The following is a 26,047-nucleotide window of genomic DNA, read 5'->3' as shown; positions in this document are numbered from 1 at the left end:
ATATCATCCTCAATGGGAAAAAGCTTGCAGCCTTCCCATTGAGATCAGGAACACGACAAGGATGCCCACTCTCACCACTCTTGTTCAACATAGTATTAGAAGTCCTAGCAACAGCAATCAGACAACAAAGAGAAATAAAAGGTATCCAAATTGGCAAGGAAGAAGTCAAACTCTCTCTCTTCGCAGATGACATGATTCTTTATATGGAAAACCCAAAAGACTCCACCTCCAAACTACTAGAACTCATACAGCAATTCAGTAATGTAGCAGGATACAAAGTCAATGTCCAGAAATCAGTGGCTTTCTTATACACTAACAATGAAAATTCAGAAAGGCAAATTAGAGAATCGATTCCATTTACTATAGCACCAAAAACCATAAGATACCTCGGAATAAACCTAACCAAAGAGGTTAAAGATCTGTACTCGAGGAACTACAGAACACTCCTAAAAGAAATTGAAGAAGACACAAAAAGATGGAAGACCATTCCATGCTCTTGGATGGGAAGAATAAACATCGTTAAAATGTCTATACTGCCCAGAGCAATCTATACTTTTAATGCCATTCCAATCAAAATTCCACCAGTATTTTTCAAAGAGCTGGAGCAAATAATACTAAAATTTGTATGGAATCAGAAGAGACCCCGAATTGCTAAGGAAATGTTGAAAAACAAAAATAAAACTGGTGGCATCACGTTACCTGATTTCAAGCTTTACTACAAAGCTGTGATCACCAAGACAGCATGGTACTGGCATAAAAACAGACACATGGACCAGTGGAACAGAGTAGAGAGCCCAGATATGGACCCTCAACTCTATGGTCAAATAATCTTTGACAAAACAGGAAAAAATATCCAGTGGAAAAAAGACAGTCTCTTCAATAAATGGTGCTGGGAAAACTGGACAGCTATATGTAGAAGAATGAAACTTGACCATTCTCTTACACCGTACACAAAGATAAACTCGAAATGGATAAAAGACCTCAACGTGAGACAGGAATCCATCAGAATCCTCGAGGAGAACATAGGGAGTAACCTCTTTGATATCAGCCATAGCAACTTCTTTCAAGATATGTCTCCAAAGGTGAAGGAAATAAAGGCAAAGATGAACTTCTGGGACTTCATCAAGATAAAAAGCTTCTGCACAGCAAAAGAAACAGTCATCAAAACAAAGAGGCAACCCACGGAATGGGAGAAGATATTTGCAAATGAAAGTACAGATAAAAGGTTGATATCCAGGATCTATTTAACCTTTTTTAATTTAACTTCTGTTTTTAAAGAACATTTTTACTATAGAATTCTTTTTTTTTTTTTTTTAAGTAGGCTCCATGCCCTGTGTGGAGCCAAACATAGGGCTTGAACTCACAACCTTGAGATCAAGACCTGAGCCAAGATTAAGAGTCACATGCTTAACCAGCTGAGCCACCCAAGCTCCCCACTGGCTGTAGAGTTCTTGACAGTTCCTCAAGGATCACATGATTTTGTCTTTCAGCTTCCATTAAGAAGCTGTAAATTTAATATTGTAAATTAATTTTATTTAATAAAATTTATTAAATTTAAATATTTAAATTTAATATTGTAAATTTAATATTGCTGTAAATTTAATATTGCTAATTAGAAGGTAATATATATATTTTCCCCCTAGGTTTTCCTATTATTGTTCTCTTTAGCAGCTATTTCATTATGATAGGTCTTGTTGTGGGATTCTTTGTTTTTATCATGCTTGGACCTTGGAGCTATTCTTCAATCAGGAGCTCGATGGCAGCTTTGGTCAGTTTGGGATAATTTTCTTCAAATATTGTCTTCGTCTATTCTCTCTTCCCTCACCTGTGGTTTCAATTACTTGTGCATTATATTTTCACCATTACCTACATGCTTTTTATGCTCTTCTCTATAACTTCTATCCTATTTTTCTCAGTGCATCAGTCTGGATGCTTTCTTCTGACCCATCTTCATCAAACTTCTGTTATGCTTGAAATGTTGTTACATACATCCATTAAGTTCTTAAGTTGAGATATTTTTGTTTTTCACTTCTAAAACTCTCCTATGATTCTTTTTTTATAGGTTCCAGTTTATCCTGAAAAGGTCTACATAATTCGTCATCAAACTCCTTTTTTAAAAATATTTTATTTATTTATTTGAGAGAGAGAGCGCACAGAGGGAGAGGGAAAGAGAAAAGCAGACTCTCCCCTGAGCAGGAGCCTGATGCAGGGCTCGATGCCAGGACCCTAAGATCACGACCTGAGCCAAAGGCAGCTGCTTAACCTACTGAGCCATCCAGGCACTCCTGTCATCAAATTTCTTAAACTTCTTAATTAGCAACATGGGAATCCATTCTGATCACTTCAATATCTGGATCCTGCTTTCCAATCATGTGATATTGCCTTTGGCATGCCTGAGATATATATATATATATATATATATATATATATATATATATATATAATTATATATATAATATAATAATAATATAATAATATATATTATAAAATTTCCTAAAATTAAACGATCATTACATTCATACAAAAACCTATTGAAGGATAATACATCTTTTCAAATAACATTAAATTAAATCAAATTAAGTTGTATTTGGGAATGGGTCATATATATTATAATTAATAGTGATTGTTATTTAGGTTTCAGGATCAAGATTGTGTTATCTTACTGATTATATGTTCAAATCTTCTGCAGTATTGTTGATTTTCTCTCCATGTCATCCATCAAAGACTAAAAACTACATATGTATATATTTTTATGTATACTTTGATATATAGTTATATGTATTTGATATAGATGTGTATTTGTTATGTAGTTATGACATATATATGTATATACATATATACGTCATCATAATTGTGCTTCTGGCTATATTTCCACATTTTTGCTTCATTCATTTTGAAGTTATACTATGTAGCATAAAAAGGTAGCTTTGTCTTTATTGTGGATTATACCCGTTATGAAATGGAACTCTTTTTTGGCTTAATGGTTTTTATTTGAATTTCAGTTTCTGTGATATAAGTATTTCCACTTATTCTTTCATTTTAACTTTTTTTATTTGGACATAGTTGACACACAATGTTACATTTGTTTCAGGTGTACAACATAGTGATTCAACAAGTTTAAACGTTATACTATGTTCACCACATGTGTAGCCATCTGTCCCAGTACATAGTTATTACAGTATCATTGACTACATTACTTATGCTGTGTCTTTCATCCTGTGACTTTTTCCTTCCATAACTGGAAACCTGTATTTCCCACTCTCTTTCATCCATTTTGCGCATTTCCCCACCCACCTCCACTCTGGAAACCATCTGCTTGTTCTCTGATTCTGCTTTTTGTTTATTCATTTGTGTTTTTTTAGATTCCCCATATGGTATTCGTCTTTCTCAGTCTGATTTATTTCACTTAGCACACAGTACCACCACTTTAGCTTCAGAAAGCTTGCCAGAGCACTCCCTCCACCCCCAACACATTCCGCCCTCCAGTGCAAGCACTCAGGAAATTCTTGGCTGATTGCTTCAGATTCCGCTGCCTCATCAGGGTGTCCCCTTCTTGGAGCACTCTGGGAAACTCAGGTCCATGCTTTCATCACTTTCAGCCAACCTACAAGGGCACCCCCCATGCAGAGTGCCCTGGAACACTCCTGCTTGTACCAGCCTCAGCTTCAGTCAACCTAGCCAAGGCACTCCTTGTACTGAATACTTGGGATACACTGGCTTGCACTTCAGCTTCCACCCTCAGTGTGGAGAGCCCCAAGACAACCTGGCTTCCAAACACTCATTCTTTCTTTTTATGTATTTTCACTATGTATATCTTTGCCTATCACTTTAGTTTTAACAATTCTGTATTATATTGTTATATGTAGTTTATCTTTAAGCAGGATATCATTCAATTTTTATTTCTTAAACCTGTGCCTTTTTTTTAATTAAATTTTTTATTTATTTTCAGCGTAACAGTATTCATTGTTTTTTCACCACACCCAGTGCTCCATGCAATCTGTGCCCTCCCTAATACCCACCACCTGGTTCCCCCACCCTCCCACCCCGCCCCTTCAAAACCCTCAGGTTGTTTTTCAGAGTCCATAGTCTCTCATGGTTCACCTCCCCTTCCAATTTCCCTCAACTCCCTTCTCCTCTCCCTCTACCCTTGTCCTCTATATTATTTGTTATGCTCCACCAATAAGTGAAACCATATGATACTTGACTTTCTCTGTTTGACTTATTTCACTCAGCATAATCTCTTCCAGTCCTGTCCATGTTGCTACAAAAGTTGGGTATTCGTCCTTTCTGATGGAGGCATAATACTCCATAGTGTATATGGACCACATCTTCCTTATCCATTCATCCGTTGAAGGGCATCTTGGTTCTTTCCACAGTTTGGCGACCGTGGCCATTGCTGCTATAAACATTGGGGTACAGATGGCCCTTCTTTTCACTACATCTGTATCTTTGGGGTAAATACCCAGCAGTGCAATTGCAGGGTCATAGGGAAGATCTATTTTTAATTTCCTGAGGAATCTCCACACTGTTCTCCAAAGTGGCTGCACCAGTTTGCATTCCCACCAACAGTGTAAGAGGGTTCCCCTTTCTCCACATCCTCTCCAACACACGTTGTTTCCTGTCTTGCTAATTTTGGCCATTCTAACTGGTGTAAGGTGGTATCTCAATGTGGTTTTGATTTGAATCTCCCTGATGGCTAGTGATGATGAACATTTTTTCATGTGTCTGGTAGCCATTTGTATGTCTTCATTGGAGAAGTTTCTGTTCATATCTTCTGCCCATTTTTTAATGTGATTATCTGTTTTGTGTGTGTTGAGTTTGAGGAGTTCTTTATAGATCTTGGATATCAACCTTTTATCTGTACTGTCATTTGCAAATATCTTCTCCCATTCCGTGGGTTGCCTGTGCCTTTTAATGAGAATACTTAAAACTTCGTATTTAATACTACTGTAATTTTTACACTTATGGTCATAAATTATGGTTTACTTTATTTTTAATGTCTTTCGCAATAATTTTTGTTGCAAGCTTCCTTTCTTTACTTTAATTTTTGCCATAAAAACGGACATGAGAGCTAACATTTATCAGGCTGTCAGCCAGGATAGTTCTGGTATAGTTTAAAGCAATCTTATTTATTCATTACAGCAATCTTGTAAGGTAAAAGGGATGGTCCCTTTTTATAAATGAAGAAACTGAGGGTTGCACAGAATGAACTTACCTAAGGTTACTTAGCCAGTGAGTGGTGAAGTCAGGATTGACACCCAGGAATTGTGCACTACAAGTCCAAATTCGTGACCATTTTGTTTCCCTCCCTCTCCCTCTCTTTCGTTCTCTCTCTCTCTCCCTCTCTCTGCCCTTCTCTCTCTTTTTTTATCACCTGCACTGAGTTGAAAAATTAAAATTTCAACCTGATTTTAAAGGGTTTATTGAGTACATAATGCAGTCTCTCTTCCAAGACAAACTCTGGAAAAATATAAAAGGGACTATGTGTAACCTCTTTTTAATCCCACGTAGAAGGAGTACTCAGAAATTTCATTATAGAAATAATAACGTACTTGACTATGGGATACAACAGAGGTGTTATATACTATGTTGTATATACTATGTTACATAGAATATAGCACCTCTGTTGTATGTTCCATATATATCTTTTCTTGGCACAATCTTAGTGTTGTATTAAAACATAGATGGTTGAGAGTAAAATTTTCACTAACTTGTACTTTCCTTTGTGTCTCAAATGGGAAAGTATCTAAATCTGTGTTTTTATGTATAGAAGCCTTTAAAAGGAATTTACTTCGTTATTCATGGGAGGGCTGTAAATTTCATTATGTCTTTAAGACTACTTATGGAAGAGAGGGTTACTAATTGTCCTTGTTTTATTTTAAATAACATATGTAGAATAAACCTATGTAGTTTTTATGTATATATTGAGTGCAAAGTCTTCATGGAAGGGAAAGACAACAGTAGAGAAAGAGCCTGGTTGATTCAGGGAGATGCTCAAAAAGAAGGGTCAGGCTGGGATCCAGAGCAGAGAGAGGCACTGATCATAGATGAAAGAGGGCCTTTTCCTCAGACTGAAGGGGAGAAAAAAAGAATAACTCCATGTGTGGGGATTAGAAAGTCAGAGATCACCTGTAGCAAGAATAGAACATTTCCTCTGGGAATTATCAGCTGAAAGTTAGGAGTGTCCGGTTAAAGGAGTAGGTAACTTCATGAAAGTAATGAAATTATTGAACTAGTCACACTGGGAAAGATTATATGTGCTTGGGCAGAAAGAGTGAGGGGGTGGAGACTATTAGAGACTAAAGAGGCCCTCAGTAGAGCCTCATACACCGGAGTTCGCCGGTATGTATGTATGTATCCCCTGTTCCCCTATCAGCAAAGCAGTTTGTAGCCAGGAGCCTTCCACACTCCTGTGTCCTCCTCCATCCACAACATTTGTAGCTTGTCCATCTCTGGACCGAGGACTTCTTTGGTTCTGGCTACTGCTGCTTCTCCTTTGAGCAGTGAACAGCGAACAGTTCCTGGCTCCCAGGAGTGCCTACTCAACATCCCTCTCCAGGGCCCACCTGACACAAGATTGCCAACAAGGTGTTGAAAAAATATAAGTCACGTGAATTGGGCCTAAGCTCCCCTCAACACTGAGGAGACAAAAGAAGAGTAAAATGATAGAGGGGTACCATATTCTTTTAGCTGAAACCAAAAGACTCAAAAAAGCATCAGTTAAATGCCTGAACACTTGATCTTTTCCCTAGAAGTGATCTTGAAGTGAGCTGTTTTGAGTTTGAATTTGACTCTGGACCTAGCATTGATTGGGAACTAAGCCTGCTTTGTGCTGAATCCATCTGGAGCCCTCTGCAGAAGACCCCTACTGCTAGAGTTTCTTTCACACGTTGGAGCCCTACTTTGGAGGTTTTCGACAGTCTGGTTCAAAGTGCAGGGTATATTTTGGGCCCAGGATGGGTCTGCTCCGTGGGAAGGTTAGTGAGTCAGAAAAACACCGAACCAGAAAGATGTGAATAGGGACTAGTTTTAAATTTCTTATTAGAAATAGAAATTGAGGGGCACCTGGGTGGCTCAGTGGGTTAAAGCCTCTGCCTTCGGCTCGGGTCATGATCCCAGGGTCCTGGGATCGAGCCCCGCATCGGGCTCTCTGCTCAGCGGGGAGCCTGCTTCCTCCTCTCTCTCTGCCTCTCTCTCTGCCTGTCTCTCTGCCTACTTGTGATCTCTCTCTGTCAAATAAAAAAATAAAATCTTTAAAAAAAAACAGAAATTGAACCCAAGATGGGGAAGATTATGGCTCAAGTCACAAAATGAAGTAGTAATTGTCCTGCAACTCTGAGGTCTTTACCTACTTGCACGTTTGGGATTTTGTGTTCTATTTCTTCATGCACAGGATCTGGACAATCAATCAGGCATGAATATGGAAACCAAATAGGGAGTCTTTCTCCCTACTTCTGTTCAAAGACTCCATAAGTCACTTGTTTTCAAAGTTATTTTATTAGCTAAATACTTTTTTCATTGGAAAAAAAAAACAACAACAGTAAATGAAGAGCCATAGTGACTATAGAACAGGTGGGTGGGGATGGGAAAATGCCACATACTTGACTAGCCTCCAGAAAAGACTCCAGAAAACTTGTAATAGAGTCTAGGATCCTAGGGATTTCTAAGGTTCACTGAGGTCAGTGCCTGCCTCCAGATAAGATCAAAACATAGCAAAAGTAGCTGTTGGAAGAGTGTAATAAAGGGTGTGGAAGATTTTTTGGCTGCTGTTTTTAGGAAAGAGAACAAGAGAATTCCTCTTTGAATGAGTAAATCCTAATCTGTCATGTCGACAGTTACTTACTTGATGCGTCACCATCAGGACTTCTTCAGATGCTTCAGGTAGGGAAACTAGGGAAAACCAGAAGAGCCATCTCTGATACACTAATTGCCCCACTTCTGTAGATTTCTGCTTCTTTCAGCCTTAATTATTCTTAGTGCTCAGTTTAGCTTTTCCTTTAGGTTTCTCTTCTTGGAATTTTCCCTGACCCAGAAGTCCCCATTTCTGTTCCAAGAGTCATATCACTGATACCTGTATCTCTGTAAGTATTGAGTCATTCTGGGTAAAGAGAAATTCCAGACATAGTCAATGGCCCAAACTCCGAGGACTACCTAATTCCTGTCTGAGTTGCCATGTTCCCCCAGGAGAAAGCACAGTCTCCAAACCAGGAAAGACTTACCTATAAGCAAACTTCTGCAGTGTTGCAAGTAGGAAATATGTAGGAATTGAACTCAGAGGGCTTTGAGTGAGTCCCAACTCTACTTACTTTGTAAGGCCCATGACTACATCACTTAATATTTCTGACCCACAGAAATGGGGTCAGTAATACCTATGTTACAAGACTTTGTAAGGATTACATGAGATCAAGAGCACATGTAGACCTTGTTATGGTACTTGGCATAAATAATGCATTAAATAAATAATAGTTATTATCCTATGAGTAGGCTTAAGTAAGTGTGGGTGGGAAAGAGAATGTATGAAATGACTTTGGGGGAAGGAAGGAAAGAAGGAAGGGAATTAAGGCTTTTCTCAGTGGGGTACAATATAAAATGCAAGTGGTAAGTTAGTGTATCCTGGCAGGAGAGGGAGAACATCTGAAGAGAATAAAGGATGAAAAAGTCTTAGAAATCAGGCTGGGAGGGACTGGGAACCAGAAAGTACTTTTCCTATTTAAAAAAAAAATGCATTTAGTAAAAACGTAATTTAACAGCATAGGTAAAATATTTAATTGGGAAAAGTACATATAAACTTGACACTCAACAGATTACAATTTTTTATTTGTCATTTTTCATTTCAGTGTTCTGCATAATAGAGTTTTTTAAACTTTTATAAAGCATTTCCTAGATTATAAAAACTATTCTCACATACGACATCATTTTTATTCCCATTTTGTGTTTGAGAAGGTTAGGTCTTGACTAGGTTTCACAGCCAGTAATCAGCAAGAACTTTCTGACTGAATCTAGTGCTCATTTTACTATCACAGAAGCTGTTTTAGAACCTTAGGGCATATTGAAAACTCATAGGACCAAGGAATATTGGAGTCACTCTTCCTTCCATTCACACCAGTCTCAACCCAAAATTCCTTAAATCCACATATATTTATTTATTGTCTTGTGTGAAGCACTGGAAAGAGAATTGGATGTAAAATCAGAACACCTGGGCTGGTCTTAGTTCTGAGACCATCTAGCTATGTGAACTTGTGTAAGTCATGTTCTGTGTGAAGATGCTAAACGTACTTTGTTAGATATATTTTAAGTATTCAGTGTTTGCTGATGTGATTAAAAATGGTATATTTTTTTTCATTTTGGAAAGTTTGCTTATTTATAAAAATACAAAATTTAATTTTTATATATTGATACTATTAGTGCCAAACTTTCTAAATTCACTTACTAATTCTAATAATTTATCTATAGCTTCTTTTGACTTTTTATATAGAAAATCACATTATCTTGAGAGATGGCAGTTTTTGTCATTTACAGCACTTACACCTTTTATTTCTTTTTCTTGCCTATTGCAATGGCTAGTATCTCTGATATAATGTTGAAGCTGTAATAGCAGACATCCTTGTCTCATTCCCAGTCTAAGAGGAAAGGTTCTGAACATTTCATCATTAAGTTTGATTGCTGTAGATTTTGAGGACATTCATATCAGAGTGAGAAAATTCCCTTCTATCTTTAGTTTTCTGACAGGTTTTAAAAGTGAAAGGGTGATATATTTTACCAAATAATTTTTCTGCAACTATTGATACTATCTTATTATTTTTTCCTTATTCTGATTGATTTTTCAGATGTTAAACCAATTTCTTTACAAATTCTACTTAGTAATATTGAATTATAATTTTTATATTTACTAGATTAGATTTGTAATATTTTGCTTTAGGGATTTTACATCTAGGATCATTAGAGAGACTGGCCTGTAATATTCCTTTTTAAAAAATTTTATTTATTTTACAGAAAGAGGGAGAGAGTGAGCATAAGGTGGGGGGACAGAGACAGAGGAATAGGGAGAGGTAGACGCCCCACTGAGCAGGGAGCCCAATGAGGTGCTCAATCCCAGGACCCTAGGATCATGACCTAAGCCGAAGGCTGACGTTTAACTGATGGAGCCACCCAGGCACCACTGTAATATTCCTTTCTTATAATGATTTTGTCAGTTTTGGAGTTTTGGCAAAGTTATTTTGGCCTCATAAGACAAGTTGGGAAGTGTTCCTTATTTTTAGTCTCCAGAAGAGTTTGGTAATACTGGTATCACTACTTCTTTAAAAGTTTTGAATATTCACTGGTAAAGCCATTGGGCCTAGAGTTTTCCTTGTGAGAAGACACTTAATTTCAACCAATGATGACAAGATATAAAATTTTTGTCTCTTGTTATCGTCTTTGTTTTAATCTTGTTTGGGGCACCTGGCCTACTCAGTCAGAGGAGTGTGCACCTCTTGATCTCAGGATCATGAATTCAAGCCCTTTGTTGGGTGTAGAGATTACTTAAATAAGTAAAAACTTTTAAAAAATCTAGTTTGTCTGATATAAGTATTGCTACTCCAGCTTTCTTTTGACATCCATTTTCTTTTTTTTTTCAAAGATTTTATTTATTTATTTGACAGACAGAGATCACAAGTAGGCAGAGAGGCAGGCAGAGAGATAGAGGGGGAAGCAGGCTCCCTGCTGAGCAGAGACCCCCCCGCCCCCCGCAATGAGGGGCTCTATCCCAGGATGCCGGGATCATGACCTGAACCGAAGGCAGAGGCTTTAACCCACTGAGCCACCCAGGCACCCCGACATTCATTTTCTTGATAAATGTTTCCCCATCTCCTCACTTTCAATCTGCAGGTGTCTTTAGGTCTAAAATGAGTCTCTTGCAAAGAAGGGCACTATATCACATTAAAAAGGACAATCCAGCAAGAACATACAACAATTGTAAATATTTATGCACCCAACATGGGAGGACCCAAATATATAAAAAAATTATAACAAATATAAAGGAACTCATTGATAATAATACAATGTTAGGGGATGTTAACACCCCACTTACACCAAATGGACATATCACCTAAACAGAAAATAAGCACAGAACAATGTTTTTGAATGATATATGGCGCCAGATGGACTTAACAGGTATATTCAATACATTCCATCCTAAAACAGCAGAATATACTTTCTTTTCAACTGCACATGGGACATTCTCCAGAATAGATCGTGTATGAGGTTACAAATCAGACCTCAACAATACAGAAAGACTGAAATCATACCATGCGCCTTTTTTGACCACAGTGCTATGAAACTTGAAATCAACCACAAGAAAACATTTGGAAAGACCACAAATACATAGATGTTAAACAGCATGCTACTAAAGAATGTATGGGTCAACCAAGAAATCAAAGAAGAAATTAAAAGTATACATGGAAACAAATGAAAATGAAAACCTTTGGGATGTAGCAAAAGTTGTCCTGAGAAGGAAGTATATAGCAATACAGGCCTACCTCAAGAAGCAGGAAATACCTCAAATAAACAACCTAACCTTACAGCTAAAGGAACTAAAAAGGACAACAAACAAAACCTTGAGCTAGCAGAAGGAAGGAAATAATAAAGATCAGAGCAGAAATAAATGACAAAGAAACTAAAAAAATAAAAAAATAAAAAAAATAAAACAACAATAGAACAGATCAATCTGGTTCTTTGAAAAGATTAATAAAATTGATAAACCTCTAACCAGACTTGTCAAAAAGAAAAATGACCCAAATAAATAAAATCACAAATCAGAGAAATGCAATTATAAGAGAAGATTATGGGGGCATCTGGGTGGCTCAGTGGGTTAAAGCCTCTGCTTTCCGCTAGGGTCGTGGTCCCAGGGTCCTGGGATCGAGCCCCGCATCGGGCTCTCTGCTCGGCAGGGAGCCTGCCCCTCCTCTCCCTGTGCCTGCCTCTCTGCCTACTTGTGATTTCTGTCTGTCAAATAAATAAATAAAATCTTTAAAAAAATGATTATGAAAAATTATACCCCAACAAATTGCACAATCGGGAAGAAATGGATAAATTTCTGGAAACATGTAAACTACCAAAACTGAAACATGAAGAAATAGAAAACTTGAACAGACTGATAACCAACAAAGAGATTGAATCAGTAATCAAAAACTCCCAACAAACAAAAGTCCAGGGCCAGATGGATTCACAGGTGAATTCTACCAAATAAAAAATAGGAAAGGAAGGGTAACTTCCAAATCATTTTATGAGGTCAGCATTACCCTGTTACAAAAACTAGTTAAAGACTCCACTAAAAAAGAGAACTACAGGCCAATATGTCTGAGGAACATGTATGTAAAAATTCTCTGTAAAATACTACCAAACTGAATCCAACAAGACATTTAAAAAAATCATTCACCACAATCAACTGGGATTTATTCCTGGGTTGCAAGTGTGGCTCAATATTTGCAAATCAATTGACATGATAGACCACATTAATATAAGAAAGGATAAGAACCATATGATTATTTCAATAGATGCAGAAAAACATTTGACAAAGTACAACATCCTTTCATGATAAAAATCCTGTACAAAGTAGGTTTAGAGGAACATACCTCAACATAATAAAGGCCATATTTGAAAAACCCACAGCTAATACCATCCTCAATGGGGAAAAACTGAGAGCTTTTTCTCTACAGTCAGGAAAAAGACAGGGATGTATACTCTCACCACTGTTGTTTAACATAGTACTGGAGGTCCTAGCCACAGCAATCAGACAAAAAAAAAAAAAAAAAAAAAAAATAGGAAAGAAAGAAAAGGCAACCAAATTGACAAGGAAGAAGTCAAACTTTTACTATTTTCAGATGCTGTGATACTCTATAGAGAAAACCTGAAAGACCACCAAAAAACTGCTAGAACTGATAAACTAATTCAGTGAATTTGCAGGATACAAAATCAACATAAAAAGTCTGTTGCATTTCTGTACACCAATAATGAAGCAGCAGAAAGAGAAAATGAGGAATCTATCCAATTTGCAATGGTACCAAAATCCATAAGATACCTAGGAATAAACCTAACCAAGAAGGTGAAAAATCTCTACTCTGAAAACTATGTAACACTAATGAAAGGGTGCCTGGGTAGCTCATTCTTTAAGCATCTGCCTTTGGCTCAGGTCATGATCCTGGGGTCTTGGGATCAAGACCTGCATCATGCTCCCTGCTCAGCAAAGAGCCTGCTTCTCTCTTTCCCTCTGCCTGCTGCTCCCCTGATTGTTATCTCTCTCTCTCTCTCTCTCTCTCTCTCACTGACAAATACATAAAATCTTTAAAAAATTGTTTAAAAGAAAAACACTGATGAAAGAAATTGAAGGTGACACAGGAAATGGAAAAATATTCCATGCTCATGGATTGGAAGAACAGATATTGTTAGAATGTCTATACTGCCCAAAGTAATCTAAACATTTAATGCAATTCCTATCAAAATACTGAAGAATTTTTCACAGAACTAGAACAAAAAATCCTAAAAATTATATGGAACCACCAAAAACCCCAAATAACCAAAGCAATCTTGAAAAAGAAAAGCAAGGCTGGAGATATCACAATTCTGGACTCCAAATTATATTACAAAGCTGAAGTGATAAAACAGTATGATACTGGCACAAAAATAGACACATTGATCAATAGAACAGAATAGAAAACACAGAAATGAACTCACAACTATATGGTCGATTAATCTTAGACAAAGCAGGAAAAAATATCCAGTGGGAAAAGATCTTCAACAAATGGTGTTGGGAAAACTGGACAACTACATGCAAAATAATGAAACTGGATCACTTTCTTACACCATACACAAAACAAATTCAAAATGAATCACACCTAAATGTGAGACCTGAAACCATAAAAATCCTAGAGAAGAACACAGGCAGTAACTTCTTTGACAGCAGCCATAGCAACTTCTTTCAACATGTCTCCCGAGGCAAAGAAAACAAAAGCAAAAATAAATTATTGTGATGCCTCTGGCTTTGCTTTTTTTTTTTTTTTCAAGGTTGCTTTAGCTATTCAGGGGCTCTTTTGTGGTTCCATACAAATTTTAGGATTGTTTGTTCCAGCTCTGTGAAAAATGCTGTTGGTATTTTGATAGGGGTTGCATTAAATGTGTAGATTGCTTCAAGCAGTATAGTATATAGTATATATATAGTATAGCAGTATAGTTGTGATGAGTACCAGGTGTTGTACAGAAGTGTTGAATCACTATATTGTACACCTGAAACTGATATTATGTTGACTAACTGGAATTTAAATAAAAACTTAAAAAAGGGGACACCTGGGTGGCTCAGTCATTAAGCATCTACCTTTGGCTCAGGTCATGATCCCAGGGTCCTGGGATCGAGCCCTGTATCAGGCTCCCTGCCCAATGGGAAGTCTGCTTCTGCCTCTCCCACTCCCCCAGCTTGTGTTCTCTCTCTCGCTGTGTCTTTCTTTGTCAAATAAATAAATAAATCTTAAAAAAAAAAACTTAAAGAAAGAAAGAGTAACTTAGCTATTCTTATAAAGATATATGAAACATAACTCCTCAAGATTTTACAGTTGTTTCTCAAACAGTTGCATAGATTTCATGTACTTCTTAAACATCCCATAAATCATATTAAATAAAACCACAAAATCCAAAAGATAAAAAATAAAATAAAGGCTGCTCCATAAGGCTAAGTCCTGGAGTAAAGACTATGTACTAACAAAGGCACTGCCATCTTAATAGACATGTAGCATCAGAAGTGAATCATTATTGTTGTTAGCCACTGAAATTTGGGGTCACTTGTTATCACAGCATAACTTGGCCTAGGCTGACTGCTACATTCAGCTTCCCCTTCTGTAGGTCCATTAGCTTCTCTTCAATTCTGAGCTGCCTCCACTCCTCCTTCATCCAATATGGAGCTTACTGTTAACAGGTAATTTTTGTGAGGTCATTTCCATATGTGGGGCTCATAAAGTATCCCTAAGCCTCTTTTCTTAGTCCAGAATATCCTGGGCATCCAGTCTTCTGGGGGTCAAGGCAAAGCCTTCACTGAGTCCACCAGTGTTCACCAATCAACCACAGTCTTTATGTTTCTTGTGGGCTTCTGAATATAGTAGGTAAATTGTCCCCAGGGTCAATAGAGATAACAGAAAAAAAGGTATGATGGTGGGCTGAGAAGTGAATGAGGAGGAGACTACAGTGTAGAGTATACTCCTACCCCCCAAAAAAGAAAAAATTGGCTATAAAGAGAAAAAAAAGATAAAGAAGTTCTTGGGAACTCCACCAGCCTGATGTCTTATATGCTTTCTTATATATTCCAGATAGTTAGCTTCTTTCATTCCCTGTTACAGAGGAGTAAAATCTAGTTTGTAGAGGTAAGCCAAAGTTTTCATTTCATCTTTTCTTCTGACTGTACTCACCACCTGTTTCCTTAGCAGGGTAGGTCCTTTCCTGTTACAGCACTGGCCCTAGGGAAGCTGACTCCCTCTGGAGGAGTAAGGGATATTAATTCTGCCCACTATGTTTTCAAATGGGAATGACTTTAGCAATAACAGTGCTAAAAGCCCCATAGAGAGCAATACAATAATATTAGAGAAAGGAACATTTTCTCAATGAAGTAGGAGTCAAGAGCCTAAGCTGAAAGCTGGAGAAGCAAGGGTTGAGAAGGGAGTATCTTCATAGGAGTAATGAACTTTTAAATTGTATAGACCTGGTTATGTGTGTTGTGCACATTTTCACATTCAAAATCCAAGAGCTGTCAGAGACAAGACAAATCCTTTACAGAGCCTCCTGATCCCCTGCTTCTTAGTTAGTAAAGCAATTTGTGACCAGAAACTTTCTGCACTTCTATACTATCAGCCAGACTTCTTTTGGCAATAGCCATGTTAGTAGCTACTTTGTCCTAGGACCAGTGACACCTTTGGCTCTGGTTAATGTTCCCTTCCCCATGAGCAGTGAACAATTTCTGACTCTCCAGAAGCTCTTCTCATCACCTCCCCAGGGCCTGCCTGGCACAAGATCGCAGAGATTTAATGAAAGAAGAAATACAGAGTGCCTGGGTGGCTCAGTGGTTAGGTCTCTGCCTTTGGCTCAGGTCAAGATCTCAGGGTTCTGGAATCGAGGCCCACTTCAGGCTCTCTGCTCAGCGGGGAGCCTGTGTCCCTCCACCCCACTGCCTGCCTGTCTGCCTAATTGTGATCTCTCTCTCTGTGTCAAATAAATAAATAAAAGAAAGAAGAAATACAACTCACACAAACTGGCCAGGAACTCTTCTCAGTACTCAGGGAAAAAAGAAGAGAAAAATCCAAGTCTTAAGAGTTACCTCCAGAAAGTCCCACACCAGAATACTTTGGCTTTTAACCACACCTGCCTGTATCTGTTTCTGCTTATATTATTGGCTGAAAAACAAAGTCTACTTTTCATGGGACCTGGCCTGAGGTCTCTCATCTCAAGCTGTTGGAACCACATCTCCTTCCAGCAACAGTGTCCTGTTGTCCTGTTGTCCAACCTGGGGGTAGGAGTATACTCTACACTGTAGTCTCCTCCTCATTCACTTCTCAGCCCACCATCATACCTTTTTTTCTGTTATCTCTATTGCCCCCGGGGACAATTTGCCTACTATATTCAGAAGCCCACAAGAAACATAAAGACTGTGGCAAGGCAGCCTGGCTGGAAAACCAGATGTTACATCGGACCAAAAGCAGTCCTGCTCAGTAAGGTTGGTGAAAGCGTTAGAGGCACATTAATATATGTATCTGGGGAAGATCTAGTAGACAGACCTCTGGCCCAAACCCCTCTAGTTTACACAGGACCTAGATTAGGGTAGTATCTTTCTCAAAATAAGACATAGCTACTTCTCATTAGATAATAGCTGAGCTGCAAGTTTAAGTCTTCCACCCTTTGTCCATGTGGGGTCTTCCTGTTCTCTTTCTTTACGTATCAGGTTCTGGACACACACACACACACACACACACACACGTGTTAGGCTTTTATTTTAAATGGGAATGTGTTACTGGCTACAAAGCCAGATGAAGAGTAGGAAAATTTCCCTGGGGGATTAAAAATGAAAAGGGTGAAGAACAGAGAGTGAGAGATTCCTAGTGCTTCTGGCAATGGAATCCTTAGTTCACTGTGTTTTAGAAAGCTTTTTGTAATAGAACCCTTTGCTTCAGTGAAATCCTACTACCAAATCAAGTATGATAAATAAATGAAAGAAGAAATGAGGCAATTGAGACAGATGCAAGGACCCAAAAATGCCTCTAATTCCTTACCACCGCAACACTTAGAGTGGCCCCTAAGGCGCTACTATGGAATATATAGAGTTCCATTCATCAAACTTTGAAAACACAGCCCTGGTAATGTTCTGGGATCCAAGGTATGAGGGATTTCAAGGGGGTATCCTTTCGGTCCATTTACCCAAGCAGAACCAAACTACCGAGATGTCCAGCAAACAATTTGCTCTTTAGGAGTTCAGCTTCCTTTGCCCTAGGTCTTTTTTCTCACTTCAATCCAGTTTTCTCTCTGCCGTCCTCTCTGGAGAAAACAAAGCTAGGCTGAGAGTTTTCTGAAATTCTCCAAGTCATTTCTTTACAAAAAGAGAAGTATGCAGTGGAAAAATAATTTTACAACATTAGAAAACATTCTTAAAAGAAAAAAGGCCATAAGGAATAACATGGAGGACATTAGGAGAAGGAAAGGAAAAGTGAATTGGGGGAATCCAGAGGGGGAGATGAACCATGAGAGACTGTGGACTCTGAGAAACAAACTGAGGGTTTTGGAAGGGAAGGAGGTGGGGGGATGGGTGAGCCTTGGTATTAAGGAGGGCACATATTGCATGGAGCACTGGGTGTGGTGCATAAACAAAGAATCTTGGAACTCTGAAAAAGTAAGATTAAATTTTAAAAAAAGAATAGAAAAAAGACCATAAGCATACTACCCAATAAGGACATCTTTACTATTTCTCAGTACTCTGTATCAATCTTTATTCTTACATACAAAAGTTTGATTTTTGCATAGCATGTTATAAGCTATATGGTTTACAAAAGTATTTGTTTCATTTACTCAATATCACAGATGAATACAGTAAGGCTTAAAGAAACAGTAACTTTTAAACAGATGAACAGATGATGCTATCAGATGTTAGAGCTGAGACTCAAACTAAGATTACTACCTTAAGACTAGTTCTTTTTTCACTTCAACAGCAGCTGACATACAACTGTAGAGAACACTGTCTAAGTACTAGAGCCAAGAAATATTGAAATATATTTTAGGTGAACTCTCTACTAGAAAATTTTCTTATGACCCCAGAACCACACAACACTCAACTTGTAACATTCAATTTAAAACTCCTAGTGTAGTGCATTGGGAGCATACCAGACTAGTTGAAACATCTGGTCTAGTACCAACCCAACATCATTTTGCTATGAGACCTTAGGCAATGCATTCTCCCCATGTGTAAAATAAAGGCTTTAAAGTCCACTATGACACCACCCTCCCTTACTGTGAGTCTATGACCTTACTATTCTGAAGAGGAACCACTTGTCCATGGACTTCCTAGTCTTTAGCCATAAAAGGTTTTCCAGGCTTAACCACTGGGGCTCTTCTCCCTTTTGATTCCAGGACATACCTGACTTACATGTGCATGGTATTTTTATTAAAAGAGTGATGAAGTAGGGTGAAGGTATAAAGGTCAAGACAAGACAGTGCTACTAGTCAGAAAAGAAACGCAAGTGAAGAAATTGTATTTGAGAAGATACTTCCTTATCCTGAGTTTCCTGTTTGGGTCCATAGATGAGGAGGTATATTGTCTGTGAGTAGAAAACTCCTGTTCACTGAGAAAGACTCAAATCAATGTCTTCCCAGTGGAAAAATCATTCATTTCTTTAAAGGGACTGAATCTCTAAGAAACCTTGAAAAATGTCAGTATAATTACTGAGTTTGTTCTTCTGGTATTGTCTAGTGACTCCCAGATACAGACCATGCTCTTTGTGCTGTTCCTGGGGATTTACTTTCTTGACTTTGCTGGGGAATCTGGTGATGATCCCGGTGATCATAGTTGATTCTTGCCTCCACACACTCATGTACTTCTTCCTCAGACACCTATCCTTCCTGGATCTCAGTTTCTCCTCAGTCACTGGGCCCAAAATGCTGCAGAACTTCCTATCTCAGAAGAAAAGAATCTTGGAAAAGAAAAGAACTTCCTTTTCACTCTCTCTGGGGGAACAGAATTTCATCTGCTTTCTGCCAAGGCCTATGACCACTATGCTGCCATCTGCCACCCTCTGGTCTACACCATGGTCATAAACAGACCTCTCTGTATTGTGATTGTAAGCATAGCTTGGACAATGGGATTTCTGATTTCCTTGATAAATAGTCTTTTCATCCATAAGTTACATTTCTGTGAGTCCAACATCATCCCCCATTTCAGCTGTGAGCTACCTCCACTCTTTCCTCTGTCTTGTACTGATCCCATTGTCAATCAGATTCTTCTAGCAGTGTCATGTGCATTTCTAGGACTGCTGACATTTCCTCTGATCAATCCTCTTCTCTTACTCCAGAATCATTTCTGCCATTCTGAACATCTGCTCTTGTAATGGCCGAGCCAAAGTCTTCTCTACCTGCTCCTCCCACCTCACCGTGGTGCTCTTGTTCTATGGGACAGCTCTATTCAGGTATATCAGTGCCATCTCAGGCTCAGTATCAGACTGAGTGATCTCCATTCAGTACAGTGTGATCACATCCCTGCTGAACCCCATCATCTACAGCCTCAAGAACCAAGGAGATGAAGGCAGCTCTGCAGAGTATGCTGAAGCAACAAAAGAGTGCCTTAGGGTAGAAAAAAAGCTGTGTGATTCTGCTGAGGAAATAGAAGAAAATTATCGCTAAAGAAGATAGATTTTGATAGGCCTAGAGCACTTGGAGAAATTGCATTTCAGTTAAATTCAAATATTTGTCTGGACTTCAAAGCAAATAAAGGATCACAAAAATGGAAGCTGGGGGAAAAGAGTTTGATGTATAGGCTCCTACTTATCAGCTTTTTGCAAAATATTCTGAGAGAGGGATCTTGGTTTCATCTGAGAAGATAGCAAGTGACGTGTATTTGGAGCAGAGCAGGTGTCTGGCCAAACTGATTATTTCTGGATGTGTCTTTGAGGGTATTTCCAGAAGAATTTGAATCACTGGTATGAGTAAAGAAGAGTGCCCTCACCAGTGTGGGTGCTTATCATTCAATCTGTTGAGGGCTCAAATACAACAAAACTGCATTGGCACTCCAGTATATGGAGTGGGGGATAGATATGAATCATTCTAGAAGCAAAATTAAAAGATCAGGAAGGTACCCTTTGGATATACTTAATAAACATAAATATATAACAGCAGCTTACTGAGAAACGTTATAGAGGAGCTAATTAAATGGAGCTAATATACTATGTGTATGAACTAGTAGACTGGGTTTTTTTTTTTTTAAGATTTTATTTATTTGCCAGAGAGAGAGAGAGAGAGTACACACAAGCAGGCAGAGAGGCAGGCAGAGGCAGTGAGAGAAGCAGGCTCTCCGCCAAGCAAGGAGCCCGATGCGGGACTCGATCCCAGGACCCTGGGACCATGACCTGAGCTGAAGGCAGCGGCTTAACCAACTGAGCCACCCAGGCATCCCTAGACTGGATATTTTAAAGATGTCAATTGCTCCAAATTGATTTATATATTCAGAATGATGTCAGTCAAAAATCTAGAATTGTGTTCTAGACAAGGTACCCTTCTTATAAATTTTAAAAGTTGATTCTAAAATTTATCAAGAAGTAAAATGGTCCAAAAAATGCCAAGCTACTCTTGAGGCTAAGAATAACAACAAGACAGGTGATCTCGTTCTACTAGGTATCAAGATTTATTACAAAACTATTTAATTAAGATTTTCTATTACTAACACAGAGACAGACAAATTCAGCAATGGAAAAGGGAAGAAAACTCAGAAATGGGCCCCAAATACTAAGATGACAAGATATGTCAATTTGTTCAGGGTAGACTTTTCAGTCAATACAGATGGATGATTAGCTCTTCATGTATAAAATTAATGAAATTTTATCCTCACCCACCATATGCAAAAGACAATTCCCATTAGACTAAAGTACTAAATATGAAAGGGGAAACTATAAATCTTTTATAAAATCATATAGGACAATGTATTGATTGTAAAGAAGGATGTTTAAAAATAATATATGAAAATCATTAACTACAAAACAACTGATAAATATAATTGTATATATATGTACTTTATATATATAAAGTTATATTAAAATTATGAATTTTATTAAAAAGCTCATAAGAATGAAAAGACAAGCCACAAAAGTAGGAAAAATATTTGCCACACGCATGAATAGCAAAATTCTAATGTCCTACATATAAAAAGAAAAAAATTATTTTGACAGGAAAATGAACAAAAGAATAGAACAGGAACTTGACAGAAGAGGAAATCCAAATCTCTAAGTACCTCAGCCTTAATAGTAGTCATACAGATTAAAACCACAATGAAAAGAACCATTAAAAACGTATCAGAATGGCAAAAATTAAGAAGTTCAATAAAATAAAGCATTGGCAATAATGTAGAAAAATGAGGACTCTCATTTTGGGAAAAGTTTTAGCTACCCATTATGTGGTAAAGTTACTTCAGCCCAGAATTCCATACTAGGTATTTATCCTAGAAAAACTCATACTCACTGCACCAAAATAAATTTACAAGAATGTTCATGGTAGCATTGTTTGTAATAACCAAAATCAGGAAATAACTCAAATGGTCATGTGAAAAAGAAATAGTAAGATAAAATTTGATATATACATACTGTGAAATGAATATAATCAATGAAAGTGAACAAAGTATAGTCATATGGAATAGCATGAATGAATTCCAAATATTGAACAAAATGATATGTAATAAATTACTCTGTTCATATAAAGGTCAAGTAAAGGCAAACAGAACTATATTATTTAGAGATGCATATATAGATGGTAAAACCAGGAGGGGAGTTAAGGCAGTGGAATAATAGTAGGATCCTATGTTTGCCTCATCCCTTGAACATAGCTAGATAAATATCAAATCATTCTGAGCACCCAAGAAATTGATCTGAGGACTGGGAAAACAAACTGCACATCTACAGGATGAAAAATAGCCACATTGTGGAAGGTAGGAGCTGTGGAGAGTTGATCTGGGAGAGAAAAGAATTGTGCAGAGGGGAGGAAGCCTTGATCACAAAAAGAGGAGAGAGGGAGAGAGAGAGAGAAAGAAAAAGCTGTATGCAGGGGATTGCACAAGAAAAACTATTCCCCAAAACCATTGACTGGGAAAAGGAGGGGAGTTGTTTATCACAAGTTTTAACAAGCAGTAGAGCTCAAAGTCTGAATTTTTAGAAATCCATGCCATTGCCAGGTTCATGCCTGGTGCCTGGTGCTCCTGCTCCTGCCTGGGAGCAAACTGCATGATCTGAGGATCTCCTGGATCACAGAGAGAGAAACAGTTCCCTTTCTTGGAACTGTTTTCTTGGAGTGCATTTGGGACAGGCGGCACTGCCTCTCAGGGGACAAAAGAGACAGTGGGCACCACTGAGCAGACCTGTTAATTAGCATAGCAGCAGAGACACTGCTGAAGGCAGCTAACCTGGAAGCCAGCTTTTGGCTATGCTTTACCATAAAATCTCAGCTCCTCTACAGTCTGTGACTACCTTTCTGGGACAAACTGGCACCAGCCACAGTGTAACGACTCTTTCCCCAGAGGATCAGCATGGGTCCAGCCAAGCTGGGTCCCTAAAACTTGGAGTTTTTGAAATCCAGCCATTTCATCTGAGATAAAACACAGGAGTACTGTGCTTGCCAGGCAGGCAGACAACTTGGACACAGATAGGGTGAAAGCATGGTTCTGACAAAAGCCTGGACCATAAGAGGGGAGATTGTTTTGCTTTTCTGTGAAGGTTTCCTGAACAGTGGCATCTTAACTCCGCTCTCCAAGGTTGAGAGAATGGGGTGATACCATTATCCCCCTCCCCCATCAGCAGAAACAGACTTCCGAAACAGCACCCCCCAGTGGAGACTGGAGCCACTTACACCAAGCCCCACCCCACTGCTCCCTGCAGGTGCATCTTTACTAGGGCAAGTCTGCCTAAGAACCAGCTCAGCAGTCCCCTCCCCCAGAATTCCAGCGCAGACCCTCTGAATGCACTGGTCATAGAGTGCTGCAAAGCCTCAGCTCTAGTGGAAATAGGATCAGGCTTATTTTAAGAAGCAATCCAAAGCATACCTAATTAACATGGCACACCAGACAAGGTCCAAACACTCCCTACTGCATGCAAGGAAAAACTCTGCAACGGACTGACCTGAGAGAAAGAGCAGCCAAAACACAACAGCAGAGTGCAAAACTTCCTGAAGCACCGGGCCCTGGACAGTATAGAACCCCTTCTTAATATAGCCATTATCAGGAACAGGAAATATAACAGGCTTTTCCAATGCACACGCAGGTGCGCGCGCACACACACACACACACAACAATGACCTAGACAAAATACCAAGATGGACAAATTCACCCTAAAAGAAAGAACATGAAGAGGTCATGGCCAGAGGTCTTATCAAAACAGATATAAGTAATATGCCTAAACCAGAATTTAAAACAACAATCATAAGGATACTAGCTGGCCTTAAGAAGAACATAGAAGACACTAGAGAACCCCTTACTGCAGAGATATAAGAATTAAAACTAGTGAGGCTGAAATTAAAAAATGCTATAACCAAGATGCAAAACTGACTGGATGTAATAACAATGAGGATAGATGAAGCAAAGGAATAAATCAGTTATATAGAAGGTAAAATTATGGAAAATAATGAAGCTGAAAAGAAGAGGGAAAGAAAAGTATTGCTTCATGAATATAGACTTAGGTAACTCAACTATTCCATAAAGCATAATATTCATATCATAGGGGTCCCAGAAGAAGAAAAGAGGGAAAGGGGGACAGAAGTTCTATTTGAACAAATTATAGCTGAAAACTTTTCTAATCTGGGGAAAGAAACAGATACCAAAATCCAGGAGGCACAGAGAATTCTCAACAAATTCAACCAATGCCAGCCAACACCAAGACATATTGTAGTGAAATTTTTAAAACGTAGAGATAAGGAAAGAATCCTGAAAGCAGCAAGGGAAGACAAATGAGGTCTACAGCCAATCTCTCCACAGAAATCTAGGAGGCCAAAAGAAAGTGGCATATCTTCTGTGTGCTAAAGGGAAAAATTTGCATCCAAGAATACTTTATCCAACAAGGCTATCACTTAGAATAGAAGGAGAGATAAAGAGTTTCCCAGAAAAACAAAAACTAAAGGAGTTAGTGACCAATAATCCAGCCCTGCAAGAAATATTGAAGGGGACATTTTGAGTGGGAAAGAAAGACCAAAACCAACAAAGGTGAGAAAGGAACAGAGAAAAATCTCCAAATCAGTGACTTTACAGGTAATAAAAAGGCACTAAATTCTTGTCAGCAATGACTATGATGAGATACCACCTCACACCTGTCAGAATGGCTAAAATTAACAACACAGGAAACAACAGATATTGGGAAGGATGCAGATATAGGGGAACTCTCTTACACTGTTGATGAGAATGCAAACTGCTGCAGCCACTTTGGAAAACAGTATGGAAGTTCCTCAAAAAGTTAAAAACAGAATTTTTTCTATTTAAATTATTAAAGCACAGTCCTGTGGCCTGGAAGTACTTTTTCCCAGCTTTAAGGCTTATCTCTACACCATTGCTTTGCTTCTTGTTGATGATCATATTGATCTGTTTTTCTCAATCTCCCTGGGTAGCCACTGTTTCTTGAAGTGATCCTGTTGGAAGCCTCCTTGAGTGGCCAGAACTGAGCCTTTTCACCTTTCACTTTATCCTGACTTTGAACCATTCTGAAGGTGCTCTTGGCCTTCCCCCTACTCTCTACGATTAGGCCTCCTTAGCAAGCTGCTTTCCTCATTTCCTACCGGTGCATTTATTGTGTTAGTGAACATCCTACTACTTCTAAGTGTTCAACAATCAATGAACTCTCTTTGACTCAAAGATAGTCAATGAACCAAACTCTGCATCCTTCCCCAGATCTTCTCCAGAGTCAAGATCCCTTTTCTGTCTTGAGACTCATGTGCCACTAAAGGGCATGGTCTGATGACACAGAGTTAGCCTTCAAAGGCCGGATATGACCAAATGTAATGGAATCAATTACAGTCCAAACTGTGATTCTTTTACTTCACCTCTGATCTTTTACTTTTCTCCAGTACCCTGTATCCCTAAGTCATGTGTTCAAACTTGGAGTCCTATATCTCCTTTTATCTATTACAAGCTTAAATTTTTTTTGTATTTTTCTAGAAATGCAAATGCCATTTTTAGGTAAGGCAAATGTGAAAAACCAAGTTTGGGTGATTGTGATTGTGGTCTACAATTCCACAAACCATTGGCTTGTATCCAAAGATTTTGCTAAACAGAGATGAGTTCTAGAAAACTGAGGCCTTAGCCCAATGCCCTTTGGAGCCCTGTGAGTGTTAGAAGGCATTAATAGATGAAGAACTTGAACTGGACTGGGCAGCTAGACAGGCTATGCAGGTTGGGTCACCCCTGGTTACCAGTTTTGGTACATAATCACCTGAACTCTAAAATATACCATTGGGAAGTGAAGTCAAAGGGTTTCATATAGTATGGGTCACTTCTAATAGAATTTGGGCCTTGGAATCAATGAGTTAACTAGTTGGTGACTTTGTGCAAGTTACTGAAACTATGTGATTCAATATTCTTATTTGTAAAATTAATAGAAGATAATTCTATTTTTGCTTTCATTATCAGTACAGTTCTATGTTAGACAGCTGCAATTTTACAAATGAGAAAACTGAGGCTCAGAGGGGTTATTTAATAGCTTATTTCTATAAAGCAGAACTAGGACTAGGTATTTGGGTCTCAATACCTATGCTTATCCTGAGTTTTATTTTACCACACTTTCATTTCTAAGACCCTGATCACCCCCAAAATATGTAC

The 26,047-nt window shown here is 38.4% G+C and overlaps 1 pseudogene across 1 annotated transcript; it reads left to right on the top strand.

Annotated features, from left to right (window-relative positions):
* The first annotated feature begins 17,315 nt into the window (after nucleotides 1-17,315).
* Nucleotides 17,316-19,843, top strand: LOC308347097 (olfactory receptor 5BS1-like; annotated as a pseudogene). The gene is made up of 2 exons: nucleotides 17,316-17,403; nucleotides 18,913-19,843. The product of its transcript is annotated as an olfactory receptor 5BS1-like (transcript).
* Nucleotides 19,844-26,047: the final 6,204 nt, after the last annotated feature.

The sequence above is a fragment of the Martes martes genome (genome assembly GCF_963455335.1).
Source record: "Martes martes genome assembly, chromosome: 8".
Taxonomy (NCBI): Eukaryota; Metazoa; Chordata; class Mammalia; order Carnivora; family Mustelidae; genus Martes; species Martes martes.
The sequence above is the reverse complement of the archived record's forward strand: the minus strand, read 5'-3'. Positions and strand labels throughout refer to the sequence as shown.